This window comes from Nerophis lumbriciformis, linkage group LG17, assembly GCF_033978685.3.
Source record: "Nerophis lumbriciformis linkage group LG17, RoL_Nlum_v2.1, whole genome shotgun sequence".
Classification (NCBI taxonomy): Eukaryota; Metazoa; Chordata; class Actinopteri; order Syngnathiformes; family Syngnathidae; genus Nerophis; species Nerophis lumbriciformis.
In genome coordinates, this window is record NC_084564.2 from 15,649,887 (window position 1) to 15,658,768 (window position 8,882).

Genomic DNA, 8,882 nt, shown 5'->3' on the forward strand with positions numbered 1-8,882 from the left:
TTACCATGTTTACAGTATGATAATTGTGATAGAAATGTGAATTTTAGGCACAGAATATTTTTTACAATTGAACAAGGCAGTAGATTATACAAGCTTGGACAGAAAGTTAATAATGACACCAATTTTTTTTTTAATGGAATTGTTTAGTACTGTTTTACCATTTGTTTACTGTAAAAAGTGTTTATACTGTTTATACTTTCAATTAACAAATTGAAGTCTTGTGAAAGGTTGACAGGATAACTGGCATTAACTGTCAAAATAATTTCAAACTATTGAAGTTAGTTTACAGAATAAACATGTCAATCAACCCATATGATTTTTGCTGTAATATTTTTGTTTTGAAAAGTCACTGTGACTGATAGAAAAGTGATGGTTTTAGCAACATTTTAACCTGTCTGAATGCTAATAATCGTTTTGCGTCGGGGGGCGAAGCCTGAACCCCCCACCAGGACTTTGTCCTGGACCTACCGGGGCCTGCGGCCCCTGGACCCTGGCTACTAGGTTTTTCTGATTTCAAAAGTTGGCAGCTATGGAGACACAATTCACATCTCCTGATTCCTTGTTACACACATGGTGGAGGAAATGGCTCTAAAAAATATCACTTTGATCATCTTGTGGAATACAATCAGACCATGCCCGTGGCTGCAGCAATCACTTTGTAAAATGTCTGTTTGAACATTTGATTTGTTTGAGAAACTTTCTGTGATGCAATCGAGTTTATTCTCTAATATATTAGTAGAGTTTAAGAGCAAGACAAGATATTGCTTTAGTTTGTGTTCTTTTGTGGTTACTATGCCTAAATATAACTACGAAGACCTGCTTGTGCAAATAAACTAACATCATGTCAGGTCCTAGTAATACTGTGATTGTTGGTCCAATCCACCGTATTTTCATTGTCCATTTTCAAAGCAGAAACTAAAGCTTATGTTGTAGTGGTTGCCAAGTGCTTTATTCGACACGGATGACCACATTATAGAGTATTTAGGGCTATTTGTTAGCATACCCATCATAGCAGTGATTTTCAACCACTGTGCACCGGCACACTAGTGTGCCCTGAGATATAGTCTGGTGTGCCGTGGGAAATTATGCCACTTCACCTAATTGGTCCAAAAAAAAAATTTTTTGCAAATCAATAATCATAATAATGTGTCGTTGTCTAGTGCCTGCGCTGTGTAGAGCTTGGCAATCCCAATACGCAGAGCGCAGCGGGAGACAGCGTGCAGGTAAAAAGGTTTGTAACGCTTAAACCAAAAACTGATACAAAAGGCAAGTCCCGCTAGGAAAAGGCACTGAAGCATAGGGATGGCTATGTAAAACAAAAGTAAAACTGAACTGTCTACAAAGTCAACAAAAACAGTATGCTGGACGACAGCAAAAACTTACAGTGTGTGGAGCAAAGACGGCGTCCACAAAGCACATCCGCACGTGACATGACAATCAACAATGTCCCCACAAAGAAGGATAGCGTATGCACAACTTAAATAGTCTTGATTGCGAAAACAAAGCAGGTGCGGGCAATAGCACTCAAAGGAAGGCGTGAAGCTGCTACAGGAGAACAACAAGAAGACAGGACGGGTCACCAAAATAACTAAAGCACTACACACAGGAAACAACAACAAACTCAAAATAAGGCACGACAACCTGGTGGAGTTTAATTTTTTTAACCTTTTCTGCTGGTGGTGTGCCTCCGTATTTTTTTAATGAAAAAAATGTGCCTTGGCTCAAAAAAGGTTGAAAAACACTGTACTAAAGTAGATGAATAAATCTCTTGTAGGCTCAACAGCATAAACTTGATATCGCTTGCAAACATTGCTGAACAACAGAACATTTATAGCTAAACAATGAGACAAAATATAAACTTCACACCGTAAAAACAACTGCAGACATGAATTGTAGACGAGAATAATATTTGCAGCAGGAAATCAACTGCAATAAAAAACAAATCCTTTTTCTCATTAGCGTCACAGCAGCACGGCACTCATTACGTCAATCAAATACGTTACTTAGCGATGCACGAATAAGTCCAACTTTGTCCTTCACCGATTAATGTTCAATTTGTGGACCCCTCAGGTGTAAAGACATGATGTGCCTCTAATATTTGCTTCTCTAAATACCCTGAGTGTCAAATGAAGTGAGGTCATAGCGAGCGTAATGTCTTGGTGATGATAAATGGTTTAAATCTTTGAAAAAAAACGTTTTCTTAAGAATGTAAAAATCCACTACATTCCCTTTTTCAATATCTTTGCATGATCGCTTATATATTTGCCTCGGACCCTTCCAAAATACGCCCAAATCTGCACTGATTCAGGTAAATAAACCGCGGCCTAATGGGGCTCGGACCATCGTCTAAAACCCGCCTCTCGGTCATGTGATTGCAACCCAGCTATACCCATACTTGCCAACCTTGAGACCTCCGATTTCGGGAGGTGGGGGGCGTGGTCGGGTGTGGGACGGGGGCGTGGTTGAGGGTGGGGGTGTGGTTAAGAGGGGAGGAGTATATTGACAGCTAGAATTCACCAAGTCAAGTATTTCATACATATATATATATATATATATATATATATATATATATATATATATATATATATATATATATATATATATATATATATATATATATATATATTGTTGCGTTTGGACCAGTTGTTCCTCCCAGGGAATTCAAGTCACAAGTCGCTCCCAAGCTCTTTACGACACTTAAAGCTGAGTAGAAAAACCACCAGAGACAGAATAGGTATTTTGTAATATAGTTGCAAAACTTTGCATATACATTGAGACCAGTCCAGCATAGAACATTCAATCGCGCCGCCAAGATGGTCTGCCCCCCCCCGAAAAACCCTCTCCCCTCTTAAGTCTCTCTTCCTCCTACCCTGGCAGTCATGTCCCTCCAGCCAAAACACATGCCCATTATCTCTCTTTCTTACATTCCTCACTCAAGGTTAAGCACACAGTTTTTGCAGACAACCAAAAGACCACAATTGGAAGAAAAACACTAGCTGTTTTGTAATATGATTATGAAATAAAAGAAGTAACACTTAAATTCGGATATATGTAAATATCTGCCTCCGACAATATATATATATATATATATATATATATATATATATACATCCTGAAAATATGCAAACCAAACTGTGTTTAGATAATTGATACTTCAAACTTGCACAAATAAATCTTAAGGAATATAACATAACTTGGCTTCTGAGAGTTTCAAAATGTAATGAATAAAATGCTAAAGTTGTTGATAAACAAGCAATTATTTTAATAATTAAATATGGTCATTTTAAATGAATTATTGTGATCATTTAAGATTTATTATTTCCAATATGTTTATTTTAATGTATAATTCTATGGCTGGATGTAATAAGGAGTCAGAAAAAATACGAATAAAAATACAATTAATTTTGATGTTTTTAGCAAAATATAGTAAAAATGTATTTAGTTTTTTTTTTTTTTAAATTAATAAATATATTTATTTTTAGGTAAGATAAACATAATAATACAATTTATCTTTAGTCTGGATGATTTAGTTCTTGTCAACCTGTTGTCCTCCCGTCATAAAAAAAAGTCTGTCCTCACTCAGGTCCGCATGGAGCTGGAGGGGGCGTGGCCTCCAGCTCCGGCTGAAAATCGGGAGATTTTCGGGAGAATATTTGTTTCGGGAGGTTTTCGGGAGAGGCGCTGAATTTCGGGAGTCTCCCGGAAAATTCGGATGGGTTGGCAAGTATGGCTAAAATATCAAAACGGCATTAAAGAAGTGACATTTTTAGTCCAGTGTTGCAGTGCCAAGTCTTTTTTTTAAATAAAAGACTGTATTAGCATAGCAGAGTCTTATTTTGTAGGCCTTTTATGGGACATGAGAAGTGTGTCGATGAAAATTGAATGATTTCAGATCCAGGCTCAGCCATGGTCTATAATATTAATGTGGTACATCTTCCATGCAGTATGTATGCAAACATGACTTTATTATTGATCATGGCAGCAGGGTACATCCATGAACAAAGATGCTCATTAGAATACTTTGCCTTCAGGTACCGAGCCGTATAATTCATTTAGGTTTTCTGGAGTATCATTTGTCGGAAGACAAAAGACAAGTGGTCATCCAATGCATCTGTTGGCTTGATTTTATGCAATAAAAGCACGCAGGTGTCCTTTGAGTGATGTTGGCTGAGTGTGATTAATCAACGGCGAGGCGCCTGCCCACACACTTTGAATATTGACCATCTTGACATCTCAGATGAAGACTTCTGCCACCTGTTAGGTGTCTTCACTGCTCAGTCAAGCGCCGGACGACACACTTTGCATCTTGGCAAGCCTCCCACACCTGCTCATCACTCTTCATAAGTCCTCAAATAAGCAAAAGAAGGCCAGACATGCTTCATTTCAATTGGCTGATGACAGTGATGAGACCGTAGGCCATCCTGCCTCATCCCCGACCCACCGCCGCCATCGCCACCAAGCGGCACAGGCCGCGCGTAAACTACACATTTGTCCAGCAGACGGCTGAGGAGTCCGCTGCTGGCTTAATGTGCTGTTTAGTTTTCATTAAGCCAGGGGAGACAAAGCGTGGAATGAGCAATGTTTTGGCGGCTGAAAAGTCCATTTGTTGTCACGCTCCGCCTCTTTATGAGTGAAACTAGACTGAATGGGCGTGGGGTGGGCATAAATTCAGACCCTGTTTAGATTGTCTTCTGCAGCTTTTAAAAACGTATTATTGTGTAAAAGGCAAAACAAAAGCTAGAAACGGCAAGTTAGGAACAATTTTAACCTTTGATTTGTTTGGATTCCAAATTGATTTTTCAAATAGAATCCATCCATTCCAGGAGACTTTTTTTTTTTTTTACCTTTGATAACAATTTAGTAGCGCTGGACGATTATGGCAAAAATACCAATCACAATTATTTTGATAGATATTGTAATCACGATTAATAACACAATTATTAATTCATTTGAAAACATACAGTCGTGGTTAAAAGTTGACATACACTTGTAAAGAACATAATGTCATAGCTGTCTTGAGTTTCCAATAATTTCTACAACTCTTATTTTTTTGTGATAGAGTGATTGGAGCACATACTTGTTGGTCACAAAAAGCATTCATGAAGTTTGGTTCTTTTATGAATTTATTATGGGTCTACTGAAAATGTGACCAAATCTGCTGGGTCAAAAGTATACATACAGCAATGTTAAAGGGGAACATTATCACCAGACCTATGTAAGCGTCAATATATACCTTGATGTTGCAGAAAAAAGACCATATATCTTTTTAACCGATTTCCGAACTCTAAATGGGTGAATTTTGGCGAATTAAACGCCTTTCTATTATTCGCTCTCGGAGCGATGACGTCACAACGTGACGTCACATCGGGAAGTAATCCGCCATTTTCTCACTTTCGTCGGTGTGTTGTCGGAGGGTGTAACAACACGAACAGGGACGGATTCAAGTTGCACCAGTGGCCCAAAGATGCGAAAATGGCAAGAAATTGGACGAAATTTGTTCAAAATACGAGGGTGTGGGGAAAGCCGACGAAATGGTCAGTCGTTTGTTCCGCACACTTTACCGACGAAAGCTATGCTACGACAGAGATGGCAAGAATGAACCGAAGATGATCAAGAGAAGAATATCGACCCTAGCTTCCCTGGCCTGCTGACATCAACTCCAAAACTGGACAAATCAGCCTTCAGGAAAAGAGAGCGGATGAGGGTATGTCTACAGAATATATTAATTGATGAAAACTTTATTCATTACTTGCGGTTTTACGTAAATTATTATACATAAACTGTGTTTACCAATAATTTAGCTTAAAAACATTTATTTTTTCAATCATTCGAGTACATTCGGGTAGTCTTGTGTAATGCAGTATTTTGTGTCTATTTAGGTATGGTTAACCTGAGTGCTGAAATCGTGGAAAAATATATGTTCTTAGCGCGCCTGAAATGGGCTGTCTGCACTCTCAAAGTGCATGTTGTTGCCAAATGTATTTCATATGCTGTAAACCTAGTTCATAGTTGTTAGTTTCCTTTAATGCCAAACAAACACATACCAATCGTTGGTTAGAAGGCGATCGCCGAATTCGTCCTCACTTTCTCCCGTGTCGCTGGCTGTCGTGTCGTTTTTGTCGGTTTCGCTTGCATACGGTTCAAACCGATATGGCTCAATAGCTTCAGTTTCTTCTTCAATTTCATTTTCGCTACCTGCCTCCACACTACAACCATCCGTTTCAATACATGCCTAATCTGTTGAATCGCTTAAGCCGCTGAAATCCGAGTCTGAATCCGAGCTAATGTCGCTATATCTTGCTGTTCTATTTGCCATGTTTGTTTGTATTGGCATCACTGTGTAACGTCACAGGAAAATGGACGGGTGTATATAACGATGGTTAAAATCAGGCACTTTGAAGCTTTTTTTAGGGATATTGCGTGATGGGTAAAATTTTGAAAAAAACTTCGAAAAATAAAATAAGCCACTGGGAAATTATTTTTAATGGTTTTAACCCTTCTGAAATTGTGATAATGTTCCCCTTTAATATTTGGTTACATGTCCCTTGGCAAGTTTCACTGCAATAAGGCACTTTTGGTAGCCATCCACAAGCGTCTGGCAAGCTTCTGGTTGAATTTTTGACCACTCCTCTTGACAAAATTGGTGCAGTTCAGCTAAATTTGTTGTTTTTCTGACATGGACTTGTTTCTTCAGCATTGTCAGGACTTTGGGAAGGCCATTATAAAACCTTAATTCTAGCCTGATTTAGCCATTCCTTTACCACTTTTGACGTGTGTTTGGGGTCATCGTCCTGTTGGAACACCCAACTGCGTCCAAGACCCAATCTCCGGGCTGATGATTTTAGGTTGTCCTGAAGAATTTGGAGGTAATCCTCCTTTTTCATTGTCCCATTTACTCACTGTAAAGCACCAGTTCCATTGGCAGCAAAACAGGCCCAAAGCATAATACTACCACCACCATGCTTGACGATAGGGATGGTGTTCCTGGGATTAAAGGCCTCACCTTTTCTCCTCCAAACATATTGCTGGGTATTGTGGCCAAACAGCTCAATTTTTATTTAATCTGACCACAGAACTTTTCCTCCAGAAGGTCTTATCTTTGTCCATGTGATTTTATTCCGCCCGCGGTTACGTGAACGTGGAAATCATATGGCCTTACTTTTTTAGTTCAGTTTATTACTAATTTTTTTTTCTGTATTATTTACAAAAATCCCACAGAATATCAATCAGTCCAACAAAATAACATATACAAATACAATAATAATACAAAATAACCTAATTCCAATGACAAACCAATCCCCGCCCAGCAACACTCCAAATAGCAATCAACAGAGCAATTGGGAAGACACACAAGCACGACACATGAAATCCAAACAAAAATAAATAAGATCAACAACAGTATCAATAATCATAGAAATCCTTTCCATTGCTATCACAGTAAAGAAAAACAAATAGGGTCACATTGGCTTGATTGCATCTCATAAGCTTGACAACACATTGCATCCAATATTTACCACAATGATAAAATAAGACATATTATTTTCATTTAATAGTTAAAAAAAATCATACAATAGATCCCATTTTTCAAGATACGACTCATTATCTAAAGTAAATGCAGTTTTTTCTACTGATATCATCTCCATAGCTTGTGTATACTAGTCAATATGAGTCGGACTATCAACGTCTATCCATTTATTTAAAATGACTGTTTTTGTTATGATTCATATTGAGAAAAATGCATTTTTATTCTTTGATGACACGTAACTAAATTGATGCAGATCATTGAGAATACAAGTTTGTAGTGTCATTGGGATGTTTATATTTAAGAATGTGATTGCTTATTTTGTTCTTCCCTGACATTACCACAGTAAATATGGTATAATAATAGCTGTGTTCAGTCTAGTGATTATTGATTATGCGTATTAGAGCTGTTCCAGATAAAAAAGCAGCAACCATGGTGACATCCCACACTTCTAGTACAGGTGGTCTTGTTTTTACTCCTTCGATCCTCATCTGTTTCACTGTTACAAATTCAAGAATTTGCATGCACGTTGCTTGTTTAGTTTTCCCCCCCAATTATAATATTTTTATGATCGTGTTAACCCATACTTGCCAACCCTCCCGAATTTTCCGGGAGACTCCCGAAATTCAGTGCCTCTCCCGAAAACCTCCCGGGACAAATATTCTCCCGAAAATCTCCCGATTTTCAGCCGGAGCTGGAAGCCACGCCCCCTCCAGCTCCATGCGGACCTGAGTGAGGACAGACTTTTTTCATGAAGGGAGGACAACAGGGTGATAAGAACTAAATCATCCAGACTAGAGATAAATTGTTTTATGTTTATTTGACCTAAAAATAAATATATTTATTAATTAAAAAAAACAAAAAACGAAATACATTTTTACTATAGTTTGCTAAAAACATCAAAATTAATTGTATTTTTATTTGTATTTTTTCGTGACTCCTTATTACATCCAGCCATAGAATTATACATTAAAATAAACATATTTGAAACAGTTGATTTTAAATTATCATAATAATTCATTTAAAATGACCATATTTAATTATTAAAATAATTGCTTATTTACCAACAACTTTAGCATTTTATTCATTACATTTTGAAACTCTCAGAAGCCAAGTTATGTTATATTCCTTAATATTTATTTATGCAAGTTTGAAGTATCAATTATCTAAACACAGTTTTGTTTGCATATTTTCAGGATGTAGATATATATATATATATATATATATATATATATATATATATATATATATATATATATATATATATATATATATGTATGAAATACTTGACTTGGTGAATTCTAGCTGTCAATATACTCCTCCCCTCTTAACCACGCCCCCACCCCCCACCTCCCGAAAT